This window comes from Balaenoptera ricei, chromosome 14, assembly GCF_028023285.1.
Source record: "Balaenoptera ricei isolate mBalRic1 chromosome 14, mBalRic1.hap2, whole genome shotgun sequence".
Lineage (NCBI taxonomy): Eukaryota > Metazoa > Chordata > Mammalia > Artiodactyla > Balaenopteridae > Balaenoptera > Balaenoptera ricei.
In genome coordinates, this window is record NC_082652.1 from 14,176,396 (window position 1) to 14,199,193 (window position 22,798).

A 22,798-nucleotide genomic window follows, 5' to 3' on the forward strand; every position below is an offset into this window, starting at 1 on the left:
GTCTCAAAATCCTACTTCTTCCACTTAGTAGCTGGGTAACCCTGGGCAGGTCATCTGGCTGCCCCCTCCATCTCAACACACGGCCCCACCTGCCACCCAGCTGCCCAAATCTGCAAAGCAATCTCGAAGCACCTGTCCCTCTATCTTCAGATCTAAGTCCTATCAACCCAACCTCCCAAACATTCCTCAAATCCATTCACTTCCCTCCATTCTCACTGCACTAGCTTCCACCGTCTCCATCCCTCTCCTGGATTTGGTCTGACTGCTTCCACTCTTGCCTCCTCCATTCTTTCTCCTCACTGCCACCGAGCAAACCTTTTAAATATGCAAATGCATTCATCATGCCTCCACCTCCCTTCCAAAATCCTTCAGTGGCTCCCTATTGCTATAAAGTAATGGGCCAAAGCGGGGAACCATGTCAGCTCTACCGTCTGGGTTCCTACCAGCCTCGTGGCCTTGGTCAGATGGCTTACCTTCTCTGTGCTTTGGTTTTGCAATCTGCACCTATAGCTCAGGGCTGTTGGCAAGATTAAATGAGTTAATGGGAGCTCCCTGGCGGTCCAGTGGTTAGGTCTCAGCGTCTGCACTGCCGTGACCCAGGTTCAATCTCTGGTCGGAGGATTAAGATCCTGCAAGCCGCATGGTGTGGCAAAAAAAAAAAAAAAAAAAAAAAGATTAAATGAGTTAATAAATAAAAGTTACTTGGAAACGTGTCTAGTGAATAGTAAAGACTCAACAAATCCTACCTATTTTATCATCTTCACCGTCATTATTACTATGCTTATTATTTGAATAATAAAGCCCTTAGCATAGGATACAGAGGTTGGCAAGATCTATTTCTTGCCTACCTATCCAACTTTACCTCTGGTCTCACCCCTGACATTCTACACACCAGCCATTCTTAACTTCTTTGTTTTTTTAATTCAATATAGGGGCAACGATTTATGTATAAAGATGGTCACCGTAGTGATGTTTATAATAAAAAAAATTTTAAGGTAAATATCCATCAATTTAAAATGCTTAAGTAAAATCGTAGTATAATCAAGTATTTCAAAAACATTTTAAGTTATGACTCTAATGAATATTTAATGACAGGAGAAAATGCTTATGATATGACAGCACGTGAAAAATGACTTAAAATTGTATCTACAGCATTATTGCAACCTGAAGGAAATAAATCAAAATGTTTACCAGTGGTGATTTCTGTACTGTTATACAGTGATTATAGGTGATATTTTTTTTCTTCAGACTTTGCCTATTTTCCAAACTTTATAGAGTCAGCATGTATGCCTTTCATATTAGGGAGAGGGAGGGAGAGAGAGAGAGAAACTTGCCTCCTTTCTTTTTTTGTTTCAAATGTAAATGTTCTGTTATTAAAAACTCACTCCCCAGCCCACACACGTACAATTGCCACCGTTTCCCACCCTCCCTCCCTGTCCATGAAAACAATATTTCAATTCTGGTCTTAAACGATTGTACTGAAAACTTAAAGAAAACCCAGTTCCCCTCCACAGGCTAATGTACTTTGCTAGGCTCCTGTCTTGGGATAAAAGAAATCTTGAAATTAAAAAAAAACAAACAACAACAACAAAAAACTACAGTCGGCTCCATTTTAGAATGAAATCCAAAACAGATTCAGTCGCAGAGGACAAATACATAATACATTTTTTAAATGGAGGCAAACAAATCACTTAAATCCCAAGATTTTGGACTGCTGTCCCTATTCGTAGAAATTATCACCTGGTCAACACACTGCATCTCTCAGGAACCCAGATATCCTTAATGTGTTTTTTGGCAATAGTGGGGGGATGTGGTGTATGTGTGTATATCTTTTTCTCCCGGGTCCACCAGATGTTCTGAGAAGCTTAGTCTGTGTCCCTGAGATGCAGAGTTGACCAGATGTCTGACATCGTGTTTTTTTTTGGTGTTTTGGGTGTGTGTGTGTGTGTAACAGGCAGAGAAAGAGAGAAAAATAAAAGGGCAAAGTTCACTAACAATTTTTTTTCCTTTTCAAAGCAACTTTGATAACTCTCCGTTCCAATAAGTTATGGCTTCCTCCCAACCTGCTTCCTTGGTGGGAACAGTAGGTTCCCATGCCAACTGGAATGGGGAGAGGGGGAGGCCGTGAGAGCCATTTGATGGTTTGTCAAGATATGCACTCCAGCACCTCATTCTTCTAAGAATGTTTTTAAATGAAAAAGCTTTGCTGCTTAGACAAAAAGAGGAACAAATATTCTTGCAGAGAAGCAAAGAACCTCATTCTAAAGGATGCAGGATAACATTACTAATATATCATTATGAACCCTTAATGAATGAAAATATTATTCACATTTTCCTTTGATTTTATGCTTGGTTATGAAGCATTTCAAGAGGAGGGAATGAAAGAGACAAACGCTGTGGCTGGCATTGTTACTTTGACGTTACAAATAACTGTATTTATGACGGTATTATACAGTTCATATATTTCCCTCTAATAGTGCCAATAAAAAGATGGTATTTTCCCAGCGTCTGCTCTCTGCTCATGTTTTATGTCTTACTTCCCTCAAGGGTCTGTGTGCTCTTAAGCAAAAGAGCTAATTTTTCACAGTGTTAGAGGGGAAGGGAAGTTGGCTTTCTGTCTTTCTACCACTCAACTGTTGTTTTCCTAGTAGCCCTCACAGGGCAAAGTGTTCTTCTTTTCCTTTAAAAAGAAATGCTACACACATGTACATATTATAATAGCGCACATATTTTCAGAGTTCTTCCTACCTACCCAGGACCTGGGTTTTACACATTTCACTTCAACTGACCTTCAGGACAAGCTTCTGACCCAGGTACTCTGATTGTGCCCATTTTAGGGATGAAGAGACTGCAATTCTTGGCAAGTTCCCCGTAGACACTCAGTATGATCCAGGACTCAGATCCCTCAAAGTCAATGCTCCAGAGAACACTCTTGTGCTTTTCTGTCCTTTTGTTTTTTTCTCACTGTTGAGGTGTTCATTGCTTATGATGGATAAATATTCTTTTTTAAAAAATAAATTTATTTATTATTATTATTATTTTTTTGGCTGCATTGGGTCTTCGTTGCTGCACACGGGCTTTCTCTAGTTGCGGCGACTGGGGGCTACTCTTCATTGAGATGTGCAGGCTTCCCACTGCAGTGGCTTCTCTTATCGTGGAGCACGGGCTCTAGGCATAAAGGCTTCAGTTGTTGTGGCTCGCGGGCTCTAGAGCGCAAGCTCAGTAGTTGGTGGCGCACAGGCTTAGTGGCTCCTCGGCATGTGGGATCTTCCTGGACCAGGGCTCGAACCTGTGTCCCCTGCATTGGCAGGCAGATTTGTAACCACTGCGCCACCAGGGAAGTCCCATGATGGATAAATATTCTAACTGATAGCAGAGAACTCAGTCTCACAGAGCACATATTCTTTTTAGATGGGATGAAAAGGCCAGCTAACTTTCATCAATAATACTTCTTGGTGTCTTCTCCCACAGGTCTAGCTGTGTGAGCTTGAATAAATAATTGAACCCACCTGAACATCAGTTTTCTTATAAGAGAGAAATATCATAGCTTAGAATCAACACAGAATATGAGCTTAAGAACTATGATACATTCACTTACATAATATTCACTAAGCCCTTCTTAGATGGCTGACAAGATATTAGATGCTGAGGGAACAGCAATGAAAAGAATATAGCCCCTGCTCTCTGGATGCATACAGTCTAGTGCGAGAGATAACTATGCAAACAGACCAATACCATTGCTTGTGATTAGTTAGTTCTTTGATGTAGTTACCGAATTGTTGTCTTTAAGTTTCTGACCAGCATCTGAAGCACTAACAAGCAAAATAATTTCAGAGTTATCCAGAAATATTTCATCACAAATACTCCCTTCTAAAACAAACAAAACAAAACAAACACTTGTAGAAATCCATAGGGCTTCTACCAGGCAATTTAACATATAAACTGTGGATATGTGAGTCAAACATAGTTTTAAACTATCATGGCAATGAACAAAGATTATCATGTCGACAAATGACTACCCCTGGCGATTAATATCTTTTTTTAATAAATACATACCTGCACCAATCAGCAAAACTGAAATGTGAGAGAGCTCACTACACCACGCCAGCCAGTAAGAAAAAAAAAAAAAGTATTTCTAAGTACTCAGCAAGACTGTACTCTTCAAGATATCCTCAGACCCTCTCTATCTTCAAGTCTCCATGATTCTATCAGGTACTTAAAACAGTTTCTCAGCCTGGGCACTATTAACATTCTGGCTAGATAATTCTTTATTCTGGGAGATTCCCTGTGCACTGTAGAATATTTAGAAGCATCCATGACCTATATCCACCAGATCCCAGCAGTAGAGACGATCACCTCCCCCCCGCCACACCACATGATGACAACTAATAACGTCTCCAGACATTGCCAAATGTCCCCAGGGGAGAGGGTGCCCCAAATCACCCCCCAGTTGACAACCATTGGTCTAAGACTGAAAGCACCTCTATATTTTGGAGGAGTTAAGATCAACTTAGGATCTAGCCTTGTCTGGCCCGGTCCCTTCTAAGATACCTTTTCTTTCTTCAAGTCAGGGGTTAGGAAGGAAGCCATCAAATGTTTCATTCATTCATTCATTCACTTGCCTACTCACTCCCTCGTTCAGCATACATTGGCGGAGTGTAATGGCAATTTGCAGGCATGGCCCGGTACAAAACCACTAAGCACATTAAAGATGTCCAAACAAATACCATCCAGGACATGATCTGAACTATCAAAGCTCACCAGAACACTTGAGGTCTTACCTTGACCCTGGCACTATCTCTTGAGCCAGTGGTTTCCCTCTAGGACTCAATTTCATCACCTGTAAAATGGACTTGATGTGTGTGTCCCAAATATCAATCCTTTGGATGCTACCTTCAAAAGTTCTGCCATCCTCACCATCTGTATAATCATTTGTTTACTATATTTTTTCTTAAATCAATTCTTTTTATTTATTTACTCTCCCAAGGAAATTGCATATCACTATTACGTACATAAATCCAGTATCACATCCATAAATAAAAGGTAACCTTAAAAAAGAAATACAGGGAAAGTAAAACAAAGCTATTATATTCCAGCTACACACTGCTGTCAATGGGAGGTTCTCAGCATGATGCCTATTCTCTCCATATTACAAAGCGGAGGACAGGAGAATGGTGAGGAGATGTTAAAGGCACACCAGGACCAAACTGGAAATTTCTCTGTGCCAATGAGAATCAAAGGAGGCTTGCAAAGGGGGAAAGCTCTCACTATGTGATTCAGAATCACTTATTTTCATGTTCTTGGACCATCTTGAATCATTCATATCTGTCGGTGGCATGCATGCCACCTTTTGGGAAACACAAGATCAGCTGTGCCAGTCTAGTTCTTAATACCTTGTTTCACTGGCTTTACTGTGTGGCCTCATGTAAATGACGTAACTACTCTGAAGCTCAGTTTTCTCATCTGTAGAATGGAAACACCATCGCTGCCCCTCAAAGCTGTTGTGAGCAGTTAATAACATATTTAACCTCGCTTTGATTTCCAAGGTTCTTCTTTAGATCTAACATCCTAGAAAAAAGCAATTCCCCCAATAATCTTTGTAGATGGCCTTTTGAGTCATGTTTAGGAGCTGCCATAGCAAAACAAAACAAAATAAAAAGTCTTTAGAGTTGTTCCCCCCCCCCATTCATGTTGAAACTTAACCCCCAATGTGATGGTATTAGGAGGTGGGGCTTTGGGGAGGTGATTAGGTCATGAGGGTGGAGCCCTCATGAATGGGATTAGTGCCCTTATAAAAGAAACCCCACAGAGCCGCCTGACCCTCCCACTACTTGATGACTCAGCGAGAAGATGGCCATCTATGAACTAGGAAGCAGGCCCTCACCAGACACCAAATCTGCCAGCACCTTGATCTCGGAATTCCCAGCCTCCAGAACTATGAGAAACAAATTTCTGTTGTTTAAGCGTCACCTAGTCTATGGTATTCTGTGATAGCAACCTGAATGAACTAAGACAAAAATTCACCACCTTTGGGCTAGATGTTCTTAGCCAATCCCTTAGGTTCTCTGAGCCTCAGTTTCCTTGACTATAAAATGGAAATCAGAAAGGCTTTCCTGCCTGCCTGCCCCTTGATAAAAATCACATGGAATAATGACAGCTCTTTGTAAATGGCCAGGTGAGTGATACACATATCGGTATTGATTTCCGAGCTCCTGGAGTTAAGTGCATCTTTTCATGTGTTCTTAGTTGCACCCAGGCAGGTAGGGAAGAAACGCCTCAGGGCTGCCCCTGCTAAGGTGAGCAGCTACAAAAGAAGTATGTTGCAAGGAGGTGCAAATGTTTGGGGTAAAAAGTTCTGCAAGTAAACCAGAGGGGCCAAGATTAGTGCGGGGTTAGGGGGTGGAGAGGAGGGAAGAAATGGAAGAAAGTGTCAGGAGTGAGAAAGGGGTGACTTCGCAAATTTGCCCTCTGGCATCAGGATCCTTGGCGAGCTCAGCACTTTTGAGGTTCAAGTTTGTTTATTCTTGGCAAAACGCAACCGCCTGTTTCTAAGAGAAAAGTCTTTAAAAGGTTTATAAAATCTACTCAAAAGGCTTTCTGGACATCAAATAGCTCATAAAAAGGAACATTTTGATGAGTTAAGTGTAAATGAATCAGAAACATACGGATTCCATTTTGCCTAATCTGCCCGTGGATTTAGGAATGAAGGGGAAAACTGCTCCAAGCCAAATTCTTCAGGGGCTTTTAGACCCCTGAAACCTTTGAAAGCCATTGGCAACGTTAAGCACATCCCATACAGAACTCTGCTTTGTCCTCCTGAATTTTGGTCTCCAAGAAAGGCCCCCGCGGGAAGATTAATTCTGAGGGAGAAGGGGAAGGAAAGGAGTAAACACAGCCCATTTACTAAGTGCTCGGAACTCTGCACTTCACAGCTACCATGTGCTGATCCCCTCCAGGAAGGGAACATACTTTATGTCACCGGAGAGACAGGAGAGCACAGAGGATGGTGACACCAAGGAGACAGGGTGCTCATCCCAGCTCCACCAAGGGCCAGCTTTGTCTATCTGGCCAAGTTAAAGTAATGTGCCTAGGCCTCAGTTTCCCCATCTGTAAAATGGAGCTAAAAGGGGCATCTAGGTAGAATTGTGGCAAGGGTTAAATTTTTACTTTTTTTTTTTGGCCGCATTGCGCGGCTTGTGGGATCTTAGTTCCCTGACCAGGAATTGAACCCGGGCCATGGCAGTGAAAGCACAATGCCCTAACCACTGGACCACCAGGGAATTCCTAAATTTTTAAATTATAAAACATCTCATCCAGTGCTTAGCACATAAATATTCGGTCAAGACTGGCCATCATTATGATACACAAACCTTGTAGAGTGGGCACTAATGTTATCCCCATTTTAAAGTCCAAGAAACTGAGTCCAAGAATGATTCACTCACCCCAGGCCCCAAATCCATTACAGTAGTAGACTCACGATTTAAACTTAGAGCCTTATGATTCCCAAACCAGAGGTCTTGTCACTCCACTCCACAACTTTCCCAAAAGAATCAAAAGTCTAGCAGAACCGGGATTTCCCTGTTGGCCCAGTGGTTAAGACTCCGCGCTTCCACTGCAGGGAGTGCGGGTTCGATCCTTGGTCGGGGAGCTAAGATCCTGCATGCCGCTGGTGCGGCCAAAAAAAAAAAAACACAAAACAAAACAAAACAAAACAAAGAGTCTAGTAGAACCAATCAAACTCCAGAGACCTGGAATTAATTTTCCAATAAGGTCTGTGCTGGGACCCTCACTCCAGCCTCATGCCGGTATCTAGAGGTGAGCTAAGATGGGCCTTCCTCCCAGACTTCTAAGGACTTTCCGGTGCCAAGACACTAGCCCTACACCCTCCATCAGAGGTGTTGAGAGATATCCCTGGCTCCAAAGTTTTGTTTTCTTGGTGTGACGGGTTAATGGAATTACAGGGAGGAAGCGGAAGATGAAAGGAGAGAGAGAAATTTGGAATCACGCTACATTTTCCATTCACTGTCTCTCAGACTGATGCTGTGTAATACGGCTGTAAAAATACATGAAGCAAAATCTAAAGTAGAAAAAAAAAAGTCTATGTAAATGGGCCAGGTGGATAATACTCGGCGTGTTGTACATGTTTCTGCACATGGTTTTATCAAAGGGGATAATTACAGCACACCGAAAATAGGATATATTGTTTCCATATGAGAGATAAAGAGGGAGTGTTATAAGTGATTAAAGGGACTTAAGGGTATAGAATGTTCTTGTAATGAGAAGAACTGCTCACGTCCTAGAATTAGAGTGTTTCTTAGCACGAATTGCAGAAGTCTTTCTAGTATTCTATAAAGGAAAGGCTTCTAAATTCTTTGTAAGTTTGGCCAAACTCAAAAAGTTTTGTCCAGGGATTATCTAGGCAGATCTTTGCATCTGGCTGCTTCACCAATGGGCCCCACAGCAAAACAGCTGATGAGGTCAAGAAAGCCCAGAGCCTGATGACAAAAAGACGAACAACACAAAAATTGGGCAAGGACTTGAATAGACATTTTTCCAGAGAAGATATACAAATGGCCAATAAGCACATGAAAAGATGCTCAACATTATTAGCCATTAGGGAAATGCAAACCAAAACCATAATAAGATACCACTTCACACCCACTAGGATGGTTGTAATTAAGAAAACAAAAAATAACAAGAGTTGGCGAAGATGTGGAGAAATTGGAATACTTGCACATTCCTGGTGGGAATGTAAAGTGGAGCGGTTACTCTGGAAAGCAGTGTGGCAGTTCCTCAAAAAGAGTCACCATATGACCCAACAATTCCACTCCTGGGTATATACCCAAAGGAACTGAAAACAGGTATTCAAACAAATACTTGCACACCAGTGTTCATCAAAGCAAAATTCACAGTAGCCAAAAGGTGGAAATAACCCAAGGGTCCCTCAACAGATAAGTGGGTAAACAGAAAGCAGTCTATCCATACACTGGACTCTTACCCAGCTATAAAAAGGAATGAAGTACTGACACATGCTACAACATGGGAGAACCTCAAAAACATTATACTAAGTGAAAGAAGACGGACACAAAAGGTTACATATTGTACGACTCCATTTATATGAAATGTCCACAATAGGCAAATCCATAGAGACAACAAACAAATTAGTTTTGTTTTTTAATTACCAAGGTAACACCTCTGATGGGGGGTGTAGGGCTAGTGTCTTGGCACCAGAAAGTCCTTAGAAGTCTGGGAGGAAGGCCTATCTTAGCTCACCTCCGGACACCGGCATGAGGTAAATTAATTACCAAGGGCTGGAAGTGGGAGGAAGGGAGGGGGTCAGGGAGGAAAAACTGCTTAATGGGAATGGGATTTCTCTTTGGGGTGACAAAAATGTTTTGGAACTAGATAGGGGTGGTATCTGCACAACATTGTGAATATGTACACTTTAAAATGGTTAACTTTAGGGGACTTCCTTGGCGGTCCAGTGGTTAAGACTCGGGCTTCCACGGCAGGGCGCGTGGGTTCCATCCCTGGTAGGGGAACTAAGATCCCACATGCCACGTGGCGCAGCCAAAAAATTAAAAAATAAGATAAAATGGTTAAGTCAAATCAATATGCTCTACACCTTAAACTTATATAGTGCTGTATGTCAATTATATCTCAATTAAACTAGGAAAAAATTTTAATGGTTAATTTTTTTATAGTAAACAATTTTTATTACTGTTTAATTTCTTTATACATGTAGCTCTATATGTATCATGTTTGAAGTGTGATATCAAGGGGTTTTTTTTGGTTTTTTTTTTTTGGCTGCGTGGGGTCTTCGTTGCTGCACACGGGCTTTCTCTAGTTGCGGCGAGCGGGGGCTACTCTTCGTTGCTGCGAGTGCTTCTTATTGTGGGGGCTTCTCTTGTTGCAGAGCACCGGCTCTAGGTGCGCGGGCTTCAGTAGTTGTGGCACACGGGCTTAGTTGCTCCGTGGCATGTGGGATCTTCCCGGACCGGGGCTCCAACCCATGTCCCCTGCACTGACAAGCGTATTCTTAACCACTGCACCACCACGGAAGTCCCTTAATGGTTAATTTTATGTTATGTGAATTTCACCCCAATATAAATGAATAAACAAATAAAAATAAAGGCTGGAGCCCAAGTTCCTTCCCTCCACCTGCCAAGACCTTGCATTAAAAGATCTTGGCCTCCAGCTCAATGCCAGTAACTCTAGTCTCCCTAGAGTTGGCCTCCCTCGAACTATAATTCCTCTCTTGGAACTAAGCTGGATGGGCCCCGATGGTAAGTAACCAAACTGGCTTGCTTCTCAGAAGGGTTTTAATATGATACGGCTGGCCAAGACATGGATTTTTGCAAACTTTTTTCCTTAAATCTTTTCCTTTGTTATCCTCTAGAAAAATAATTCTAGCAGATATAGAGGGAGCTGGCCATTCAGAGCTTTGTCAGTCTCTGTTGCTGAGCAGCCTGTCTTGATTGACAAGGAAATTAGCATCCGTAAGAATCGTGTGTCCTTATAACTTAGAGGTGACCTGCCTCGATGTTATTATAGTAATAGATATAGATTCAAATCTTTCTTTGCCCCTTACTCACTCTGAGCATCTGGGCAAGACATTACCTCAGTTTCCTCATCTGTAAAATGGGCATAACTATACCTCAGGATGTTGTCACGCAGTTAACATAGCATTCATATTGGAGTTGCTCAAATAATAATATTCCTTTCCCTTTCCACTATCCTAGCCTGGTCTGAGAGGTTTAAAATGGAGATAATGAAGGAATTTCCTGGAGGTCTAGTGGTTAGGATTCCACACTTTCACTGCTGAGGGCCTGGGTTCGACCCCTGGTCAGGGAACCGAGATCCCAAAAGCCACACAGCGTGGCCAAAAAAATTAATTAATTAAACAAAATAAAATAAAATGGGGATAATGATGCCCAAAAGGGAATAAAACAGATGTGAAAGGGCACTGAAGGTGTGGCATTAGCTTACTGATGGTGTACCATCCCAGTAGATCTGGAAATGGATAGGGTCTCCCCGTCACTACACACATGAGAAAACTGCAGCACAGAGAGGTTGAGAAACTTGACAGATATCACACAGCAAATCACCCACAGAGCAAGAATTACAACTCGGGTGTCTGAAGCTCCTAAGCTGCTCACTAGGCAGTGGTGTATGATCCATGGATGAGGATTCAGGTGCCTCCCTCCAACTGGGTATCTACCAACTCCTGCATGACCTTGGGCACTGCATGCTCAGTGGTATAGGCCCACACTGGGTCACTTGCAAGGTCAGAAAGACTATGCTGGCAGAATAGAGAAAATCTTGCAGCTGAAAGTCACCAGTTTCCTACATGTCTCTGGTAAGCAAGAAAAGGAGAATTCTTTAAAAATAATTCTTTCTTGAATATATATTTCCCAGAATTTGTTCATTCAACAAATATTTATTGATTTCTTATTATGGGCCAAGTTCTGTTCCAGAAGCCAAGAACACAAGGTCCCTGTGCACAGAAAGCTTACATTCAAGTGGAAAAGACAGAAACTAACAAGTTAGAGAAAAACCAAGAGAATTTCAGATTTATAAGCACTATGAAGTCACTAACATGGAGAAATGCAATAAAATGTGCAGGGCATGCTAATTTTAATTAAGTGAGCAGGGATGTTCTCTCTGAGGAAGGGATATTTGAGTTGAGACTGGAATAAATTGAAGGAGCTGGCAATGATCTGAGGAAAGAGTATTCCAGAGTGAACAGCACGTGCAAAGAGCCTGAGAGGTAGGAACAAATCTGACATGTTTAAGAAACGGAGATGCTCTGTGGCGAGGGTGAGGCAGGCTGGGGGTGAGGGCGACAAAGACGGGAGATGAAAGCAGCGAGGGGGAGGTCTGACGCCAAACCATGCAGAGCCTCGCTGAACTTGAATTACATAAGAAACAATCTCACCATAAGCAACTTAACAATGCCGATAACATAAAAGATTTAAAGAGATCATGGTCACCCGTTATCGCAACGTCTAGAGAAAATTGACCAGTGATATTCTGGTGCATGTCTTTTCAAACATTTTATTTCATATCCTATCATATAAATATATAAATATATAGGGGACTTCCCTGGAGGTCCAGTGGTTAAGACTCTGAGCTTCCACTGCAGGGGGCAAGGGTTCGATCCCTGGTTGGGGAACTAAGATCCCACACGCCACTCGGCACGGCCAAAAAAAAATTTTTATTTTTATATATATATATATTTACAAGAGTAGGATCATATAATACATCCATGAAACTAGCTTTCCAATTTATTTTTATTGTGTGTTTATTACTTAATACATCATAAACATCTTTCCATGCCAGTTCACTTAGATATCACACCGAGTTCACTTGGACGCAGTGTCTGGGACATAGTAGGCACTCAACAAATATTTGTAGAAGGAAAGAATGAAAGAAAGAAGGAAGGAAAGAAGGAGGAAGGGAACGAGAGAAAGGGGAGGAAATAATTTTTAACAGCTGCTTCCTCTTCCAGCGCATGATTATAGGTTAATTTCATAACCCATCTCCTACTGTTGACATTTCGGATGTTTCCACGTTTTCACTGCCATCGACAATGCTGCTGTGACATCGTCACCTCTGTCCTCACACCTCAGGATAATCTCCCAGAAGTGGAATTTCTGGGACAAACGGTGTATGTGTTTTTAAAGAATGTGCCCTCCAGAAAGATTTGTCTGTGTGCCCTTCCATTGGCAGTGTCTGAGGATGTGGGGTTTCCCTCACTGTATAAAATGTCGCTTACGGAAGAAAAAAACAAAGCAGAGGCATCCAGGATGAGTTTACTGAGTGCCGCTGGATCTCTGAAAGGTCATCTTGTTTCACTCCGCCATGTAGGCATCTTTTCCCACCTAGAAGATGGGGAATTTGCTCTTCTGATTCCCCCTCCTCCTTGGGACATTTCCAACGTGAACCATCTCAGACTTTGAGAAATGAGGCCAGTTGACTGGGGAAACTCTTCCATTTCTGGGTTTGGTGTTACTAAAAGACCTGCCCCAGATCAGATGCTTCCTTCCCTCTGCAAAATTAAGAGGTGCAAAAAGATTCCCAGTGCTGACTGCCAGGCCCTTTCATAAGTCACTGGTTTTAATATTGGCTTGGCAGCTTCAATAATGATTTCTTCTTTTAAAGCATGGGACTTGGAGGCAAACTGAAGAATGTGGCCATGAACTTAGCCATGAACCTCATGAACTTAGCTTGGCTATGAACCCATCTATGAACCTGGCCATGAACCTAGCCATGAACCCAGCTATGAACCTGGCCATGAACCTCGTCTGAGCTATGATTGTTCACAACACTTCACACATCCCTACCATCTTTTAACCAAGACCTCTTTCCATGGCCATTACTTTGGTCTCTCCATCCTCCTGCAAGGAAAACTTCAAAGTTCCCAAATTGTAGAGGAAAGAAAACTGAAGGCGAGGCTTGCCCCATCTACAAATACTCTGGGGTTTGATATGACTAATCAAGATGGAGTCTTGATTATCTTTCCAAGAAAGATTTCCTTTAAAATCTTTCCATATAGGAGAAATACTATCTTTTCCAGTTTAGAGACGAGGAAACGGAGGCCCAGAATGGAATGATGTCTTTGACCCTGGTCACACCACGGTCAGCGGCAGACTCTGAACCGGAGTCCGTACCTCTGGTTGTCTGGTCCGTGTCCTATGAAAGCATCTGCTCTTCTGTGTGCTTCAAATGCTCTCTTCAACACGACCCTTCCTCTTTATTCCTTTTTTTCTTTTTTTTTTTTTTTTTCAGTCGCGCTGTACAGCTTGTGGGATCTTAGCTCCCCGACACCAGGGATCAAACCCAGGCCCCCGGCAGTGAAAGTGCGGAGTCCTAACCACTGGACCACCAGGGAAGTCCCGACCCTTCCTCTTTAGCATCAAGGAGCTGGGAAAGCAGAGAGCCAACACAGGAATTTGCTGTGGACGAGCTGGAAAAGCTAGACCTAGACGGAGAAAATGGAAGCAAAACTATATTCTGCCATTTCACCAACCCAAGAACTGTCTAGAAGTAGCACTAGTCTAGACGTAGCACTCTTCCTTTGCTTTTTGAATTTTTTTTCAAGGTCGCTTCCCCACATCTGCCACAGACCCAGCAGGAAGGTGTGATGGGTGGGGTGTGGTCCATCCCAGCTCAGGGAGGCTTCTCCACGCTCCCCATCCCCTGCCCTGCTCTGAGATGCCAGCTGCATCGTGAGTCTAGCGGACCTGGGAGATCTGGCATGGGAAGGAAGCAAAGCGCTGTTTGGGGAAAGAAAACCCAGTTTTCTCTGGGGAAAGGATGGGCACTTCTAAATCGTAAGCCTTATCTACAGGCTGGAGGGATGTGGGGTTGGAAGGGACACAGTGCCATGGCGAAATGCTTCCAACGAGGACCCGTAGACATGCCTAAACACTCAGAATAAATAAATAAGAGCAAACTTCTCCCTCCTGCATTAGGGGGAAAAAAAGGAAAGAAAAGTAAGGGAGGGTTTATAAAGGCAGCCCTTCAGACCCTACAGCCCACTAGTCTCAGCTATTTTCCTGCCGTGGGTTGGCCTTGTTCCCCATTCACTGGCTCCCTTGCCCTTGTATTTACCTGCTGTTTATTATCTATACCTGAAAGGCCAGGAGCGGACCGGAACTTGGCCTTTGTTATCCGATGCACGTGAAACAGACTGTTAGAGCTGGAGAGGCTGGGCTGCCTTTTCCCACAGCTCTTCCTTCCCAGCCCCCATTCCTTGCCTCACCCTCTGTGCAACCAGCCGGCCAACAGGAAGCTGCACACTCCAAGAATCAAGCAAAACCCACTTGTGGTCCACATAACAGAGAACCAACCTCATCCGGCTGAGCCCCTCTTTACCTCGACCCAAGGAAGGGGTGAGTGTTCAGTGAAATTGTCAGAAAATGCCTGAGGAGTCTTTGGAAGTATTCACTATCTTCCTTAAGAGATCTGTTGTATCCTGTGTCTCCAGATTCAGGGACCTTGATGTCTACAGGAAGTATGATCTGGACAGGTGCCGTGACTTCGATGTTAGTCTCGCTTTGCAGATGAAGAAACTGAGGTTTAGGGAAATGAAGTAACTTACCCAAATTTCACAGCAAACAAGTAGCAGAGCCAGAATTGCAAACCAGGTACTTCTGGGCTAGAGGCTGTGTTCTAGAGCCACGTGACCCAGTATGGTAGCCATCAGCCATGTGTGGTTACTGAACTTGCCCAGGCACACGGTTCCTAAGTGGTGAGAGCAGGATTGGAACCCAGAAAGTCTAGCTCCTGGCCACCCCCTCTTAACCTTTGTGCTACCTGCCTCCAGTGAGCCCTACCAGAGTTACTGCTGAAGCTCTTATAAACTCTCGTGCTCTTAGACAAGATGCAGTGGAAAGAGTTGGGTTCTAGCCCCAGCCCCACCTCTTCCCAGCCAGACAAGGCACTGCCCCTCCTGGACCACAGACTCTCCACCCATTAAATGAGAATATCGATAACATCAGGGTTTTACAACCAGCTCTGCAACATCCTAGAATCCAGAGAGGGAGAGGGAGGCTTCCGACCCCTACTTCATCCAGGGCCTCTCCTGGTGGGTCTGTTTTAGAAACTGTGCTACTGATCTTGTTTGCCGGGGAAAAAACGATGTTTGAAAACCACTAAGTCTTCGAGTTTCTAGTGCCTGCACAGTGAGTGGAGAAGAGAGGGAGAAGGTGGGTGTTTGGAGATGGAGCCAAAAGAGAGGAGGCTCCAATCTGTTTCTGGGTCATCCATCCAAGTGAAACACCAAGTGAGGCCATGGGAAGATGGGAGCCTGGCTCAACTGGGGTAGCGGCGGGGAAGATGATGGCATCAGGACAGAGGGGCCAGAAGGTCCTGCGGGCAGAGCCAACAGAGCAGAAACCAGAACTGTGTAGTGTGCTGTGAGTCAACTCACTGCATCCTCAGCCCTCAACTAGCCAGCCCTTCTTCTGTGCCTGCCATCCCATTTTACAGATGATAAAACTGAGCCCCAGAGAAGACACATGACCTCCCAAGGTCACTCCTTCTTCCACAGATGCACTCAACATATATTCACAGGGCACCATCCAGGTTCTCAGTGGTCACAGCAGACCTGGGTCCCTTCTGTACTTAGAAGCTCTAGGGAACATTCACAGATGAAGGAAAGTCAGAACAGGATCGCACACAAACCAGGGTGTGATTTAATGTTTACATGTAACAAATTAACATATTGAACACCATCCCAGGAGCAACAAAGCAATGTCATTGTGCTATTTACGAAGTAATTAAAAGATTTATAAAAAATAAAAGGATGTTGGGAATTCCCCGGCGGTCCATTGGTTGGGACTCCGCGCTTTCACTGCCGAGAGCCCGTGTTCGATCCCTAGTTGGGGAACTAAAATTCCACTAGCCGTGCAGCGTGGCCAAAAAATAAAAATAAAAATAAAAATAAAAGGATGTCCGTGTATCGACAAGTTTACAGTCGTGTGACAAATGTCACCTCCTTTCAATGCTGTTGGGACATTTCTGTGTGCGAATATACAGCCATTTGGGGATAAACTCAAACATCTAAATTCACAACCTTTTATGAACGTGAGGCTGAGATGAAATCACCCCTCGGGCATCTACTTTAAACCAAGCCTCACTGGACAAAGAGGAAGCGGGGAACAGGATGGGCTTCTGGGCTCCCTGAGCACCCAGTCTACTGGGGAGACTCATGGGTACCACGAGGCAGGGACAATCCAGGATGCTGTGATGGGGGAACTCTATGCTGGACAAGCAACAGCAAACCAGAGGAAGAGACAACTCCCAGCCCAGAAAGCCATCCCCCAAAAGCGCAGCGGATTTGGGGAAGCTGATTCCGCACCCCTGATGGGCTGCAGGCTCCCAGACCCTGTGACCTCATGCTCCCACCATCCAAAGCCACGGCAAGTTGCAGGACACGGGGGACAGATGTTTGGGGCGGCCAACCCGGACAGTTTTGCAGCCCCATGACTCAGCGACCATCTTGCCAAGACACAGGCTTCCTCCCTAAGAGACCCCCGTGTACCCCCGACACACCCCACGTCCACAGAGTCAGAACATATTAGAGCAAAGTTTTGCTCCCCGGAGCCTCTCGTCTCGGCAAAGCCAACTAATTCAGATTTAACCTCCCTCTTAATAGGCCGAGTTGCTGAGCCTTCTAATTAATGCCACATGTTTCCCTCAGCTGTCATCCTGAATAAATGTTTACAAAGCTATTAACGTACTGTATTTGTAAACCGGGACGGCTCGGCTTTGGGGAGTCATGTGGTATGCATTTTCTCCTCAAAGATGGAAAAGGCTTAGCAATAATAAATACATTGTTTTGCAGGGATGGGAGCAAGGCGTTGCCTGAAAAAAAAAAATTTATTGCGAGCTTCCTGAGACAGCGTGGCTGTGTGTACGTGAGGAATCGAAGCTTTGGCCGAGTTCAGAAGAGCTACAAGGGGCCGGATTTGGCCCAGGTGGGGGCCTGGAGGGGAAGAACTCCAGGGGCAGAAAAAAAAACACTGGTTTGAGATCTGGAGACCTGGACTCTGGTTCCAGCCGCTTTGCTCACCAGCTTTGTGACATCAGGCCAGTCACCCTTCCTCTCGGTAACTCAGTTTGTCCATCTGGAAAATGGGAGGTTGGGCTCTCCAAGAATTTTGCATCTTGGATCCAGGATTCTAGTCTTGATTTCTCCTCTGCTCTGACCTCCAGAGGACACCTGGAAGGGTCTTGTGGAAGCTCTTCAAAGGGACACCATGGCCCTAAAGTCCTAATAGCTTCACATAAGACCCTAGACTCGGCATCATCTTCCCCACTTACTTCTCCAGCCCCGTTTCCCATCCCACCTGCTTCATACTCTAGCAGCCACGCTAAACGCACTGTCACTCTCCTGAAAGGATCCCGCTGAGTCTCACTTGTAAGCCTTTGCCTGTGCTGGGTTCTCCACCAGGAGCTCCCTCTTCACCTCAATTCCCTTTTGACTTGGGCTATTTCTACACATTGTCCACATCTCCACTTACCTCCCACTTTCCCTTGGCAGCCTTTCTGGAACTCTCAGGTCCCTCACAAATGTACCAACAGGACCCAGAAGGTCTCCTGCCTCAGGGGAGTGTTATCTATGGGTCCACCCATAAAGCATAAGAGTAAGCTCCAAAAGAGCAGGGATGTTGCCCATTTTATTTGACGCTGTGTCCCCAGTGCCTTACAAACAAAGAGGACATTTTTTTTTTCCTTTGGCCAAGCCATGAGCCTTGCAGAATCTTTGTTCCCTGATCAGGGATCAAACCTGTGCCCCCTGCAGTGGAAGCATGGAGTCCTAACCACTGGACCACCAGGGAAGTCCCACGGAGAGGACTTTCAGTGTTGCTGATGAATATGAAGTGAAAGGTGATGGGGGCAAGTTTCCAGCACAAAGGATAATGGAGGGATCTTTTAGCCACTTTCCAGCTCCAGGAATTTTGGCCCAGATACATACCATCTTGCAGTACTCTTTCCATTTCTCACCGGATTCATAGTAATGGGCTCAGAGAGGTTAAGTAACTTGCCCAATGTTATACAGCTAGTCTGGGACAGAAGCTGGGATTTGAACCCAAGACCTTCAGTCTCTAAAAGCCCAGACTTTTACCTACTGTGATATTCAATCCCCCTAGCAGTGCCACCACCCCTGCCCACTCCTGGCACCCATACAAATCCACCCACCCACCCACCTGAGTCTGGCCTGACATCCCACACCTGCTGATATAAATGGCTTTAGCACTGTATTCCAGTTCTTTTCCATATATTTGTCATGCCGGTTACTTAGGATGTGCTCATCGGGACTCTGGGTGTAAGTGACAGAAAGTCAACTCCAACTGACATTAATCAAAGCGGAGAAGTGGAAGGATAGTAATTCTCCTATTGAACCACAGAAAGGACAGGCAGGAAACTGGCTTTAGGCACGCCCAGAATCAAGGACTCAGACCTGGCAATCCTCTGTCTCCACTTTCTTTCAAAGCCAGCTCCCACCAGAAAGCTGGAATTGTAGCTGCACTTGAATAAACAACAACAAATTCTTCCCTATCAGGTCCACTGTAAAAATCCTAGGGAAGCAATTTGATTGGCCGAGCCTGAGTCACATGCTCCTGCTTGGACCAATCACTGTGGCCAAGGTAGAATACAATGATGCTCAGTCCAGAGCCCCATGCTTGTTTGGAGTTGGGGAGAAGCCATTTCCAAAAGGCTGGGGTACAGCCCTTCATTCTCTTGGGATTCTTCATTTGATGAAAAGAGGCAACTAAATCAACACACAACTAAAGCTCCGTGCACAACAGCTACCCCAGAGCAAAGCAAAAAGAGGCTTTGTTTCCAAGTGAACTTTGTAGAGCACTGTCCATGGGAAGGGTAGGAAGAAAAGTGAGGGGGTCTACAGAGAAATGAAAGACCCAACTGCATTTGGGTTTGCTCACCTTTGCATCTAGGACGCCTAAGATAGTGCCTGGCACATAGTAGGTGCTCAATAAATAAAAGTTGTAGGGGGCTTCCCTGGTGGCGCAGTGGTTGAGAATCTGCCTGCCAATGCAGGGGACACGGGTTCAAGCCCTGGTCTCGGAAGATCCCACATTCCACGGAGCAGCTGGGCCCGTGAGCCACAATTACTGAGCTTGCGCATCTGGAGCCTGTGCTCCGCAACAAAAGAGGCCGCGATAGTGAGAGGCCTGCGCACCGCGATGAAGAGTGGTCCCGCTTGCCACAACTAGAGAAAGCCCTCGCACAGAAACAAAGATCCAATACAGCTATAAATAAATAAATAAATAAATAAATAAATAAATAAATAAATAATTTTTAAAAAAAAACTTTAAAAAAAAAAATATAAGTTGTAGGAATAAGTTCGTGAATTAGAGCAATATGTGTTGGCTGAGAATATGAAAATGTCCCTGCTTCATCACAGGGTTCAAGAGTCGGACCGGCACAGATTCAAATCTCATTTCCAGCACCTCCAAGTTGTTCAACTGGGGGACGTCACGTCATCCATCAGAACCTCAGTTTCAGCCTCCGTAAATGGGAAACAACATGCCTACCTCCCACTGCTGAGAATGGAATTAAATAACCTCTCCAAAACACCTGGGATGGTGTTGGGACACCATAACTGTCCCATCTGTGGCAGTTATAAAAATTATAAAAATGTCCCACTTATAATTATAATTATATAAATGTCCCATTTATAAAAATGTCCCACTCCCTCCCCATTGGGCAGTATAGCTTGACTCTTCGTTCAACAGCAGTTTTACATATTTACTTGTTTCAGTTCAACACTTGGAGCACAAGAAAAAAAAAAATGAAGACAAAGGTTTTTCTAAGAGCTAGTGTCCGTTACAACAAAACGTGATTTTCCTACAGGCTCTCCATGGTGAATTGAAAACGGCTTGAACTGGTTTCATTCCAAGCAGCAGACACAATTGCTGCCGACCTCAAGGCTTTTCGGAGGGAGAGCTGGCCCTGCAAGGGGTAGTCTGGTGCTCTGGGCTCGGCTGACTCTATTTTAAAAGGAGTGTGAAATACCAACCCGATTGAAATAGCAACACTTCTGAAATTGTTGCTGAGGTCCTATAACACAAAACCCAAAGAACGTATGGGGTCCCCCGACATTTGCTCTCTGCACTACATACGCCCAGTATTTTGATCCCTGAAGCCAAGAGCACGAGTTTTTCACAGATATTGGCAACCACCTGAAGGTAACACAGCAGGAGCCAAGCCAGAAAGGATGCTGAAAATATTTTGAGGGTTCTATAAGTCCACGTTACAATTTTTTGCTTTTTCTTTATTTTTTTGGATCCATCCTGTCTCCCCTGCCTCCCCTACCCCCTTCTGTTCCTCTAGTTCTCTGTATCCCTCCCTCTTCCATGACGATGGAAGGAAAATATTTATCCCCACACGTGAGTATTAACCACACAGAACTCATCACCAAACAAACAGAGAAACGATTACTCTCGATCCCACTTTAGAGAACATTCCTCTCTTATATTCCTCCTGGTCCCTCTTAGAAAACCGTCTCTGGAACATGTCTTCTGGCTCGCCTGGGTTCAGGATTCCTGGGCTACAGGCTCAGCAAGGCCCCGTGTTCTCTTGGCTCCATGAAGACCCCAGACTTCACATCCAGCCTTTTGAGTCCTGGACGCCCCTTGAATGTTGGTGGGGAGAAGATCACCAATGTCCTTTGCTCCAGGAACCTGAGCTGAGCTGGCTGATTGGTCCCACTTAAAACAGTGTATCCCAAAGCCTGGACAGAGGCCAGCTTCATGGGCAGGTGACTACCCCGCACTCAGAAGGGCCCTGAGCTTGGTTTAATGCTCTGCTGTCACTGTCTTGAATAATAATTAATAATTATTAATAATAAATAATGATTAATAATTAATTAATTATTAACAATAATATTATTAATAATAATAATTTTGGAAGGAGAGATCCCGCGTTTTCCTTTTGCGCCGAGACCACAAATTATGTAGCCAGTCCTACCTGAGACACATACCACTCGCTGTACAAGAGACGATTTTAGGTGCTACACAGTCAAACCTTTTCTTAATTTAAGTAGTTATGTACACAATTCTATATGTGTTAGAACAAACGTGTAACTAGGTCAACACACCCCGACTTTTGTGGCTATTATTACTTACGAGGGGGTTAAATTTATCTATGGAAAAAAAGTGAGTCTATTTAAAGAAAAATAGGAGGTGAGTTAACCACACTTGCTACTCAATTGTGGCGAAAGAATCAAAGGGAGGGAAGCAAGTGAATAAATCAAATTTTAAAACTGCCAACTTAAAGAACCCCCAAAGCTTTCTCCCCAGTACCACCAAAGCTCTGATCCAAAAATATTACTTTTACCAACTAGCCACAGTGCCCGGAGTTCTTGCACTGCTGCTTTTCAGAAGGTAGTCTAATTCACTGTGTGCCTTTGCTCAAGTCCCTTCATCGCCTGAGCCTCAGTTTGTCCATCCATAAAATGGGCCTGCTCTTTCCTACTAGGAATATTGGATTCTCCTGAGTTACACCAATGGCTTGAAAATGCTAGTTAGTTCTCGCACTGGCCACATCTGAACCACCAGAAGAGGTCATTAAAAAACGCTTGTCCCCAAACTACAGTCCTGGAGATTCTGATTAAGTAGGTCAAGTGTAGAGTTGGGGGACAATTTTAACCAACCTCCTCAGTGATTTTGATCAGCGGCCAGTTTTGAGAAACACTAAGTTGAACTATTGAAAATCGTGCATTAATCATTCAACAAACACTTGCCAAATATCCCCTCCGGGTCTTGCACAGTTCAGGATAACAGAGAACTATAAGATCTCAGCCCTCCGGGATCCAATTTCAGATTGCAGAAAGAGTTTGAACTTGAGATAACATCAACTTCCTGTGTGCCAGTTCCTATTAAAGAGTTGTATGTATATTAACTGTGGCACATGGGATTTCCCGAAAAATACCGCAGCGTATTGCCAGTCCCATACGCCTTTCCAGAACTTTGCCACTCCCCCATCAACCAGTTGGAGTTTTTCTGCTCCCCTTGACACTGGGCAGAATATCTTTACTTCCCTGATGAGCAGAAAACAGCAGCAGTGACCCTCTGTGGCAGCCAAGTAAGGTCATAAAAGGCGATAAGTATTTCTTCCACATGGCCTTCTCTCTCTTGTGATGTTCATCCTTGGAACCTAGCCACCATCTTGCAAGGAAGCCAAGTAGCTACACAGAGATGCCATGTGTAGGTGTTCTGGCTGTCTGGCCCAAGAGAGGCCTCACCAATCACCAGACACAAGA

General features: G+C 44.3%; 1 long non-coding RNA gene across 2 annotated transcripts in view; it reads right to left on the bottom strand.

The window, feature by feature from the left end:
* Positions 1–529: 529 nt before the first annotated feature.
* The window catches only part of LOC132347237 (uncharacterized), a 169,244-nt gene continuing 146,975 nt past the window's right edge, over positions 530–22,798 (bottom strand). For both annotated transcript variants that reach the window (XR_009497146.1, XR_009497145.1), the window contains exon 4: positions 530–629. This is a non-coding gene — a long non-coding RNA (uncharacterized LOC132347237). The remainder of the gene's footprint in view (positions 630–22,798) is intronic.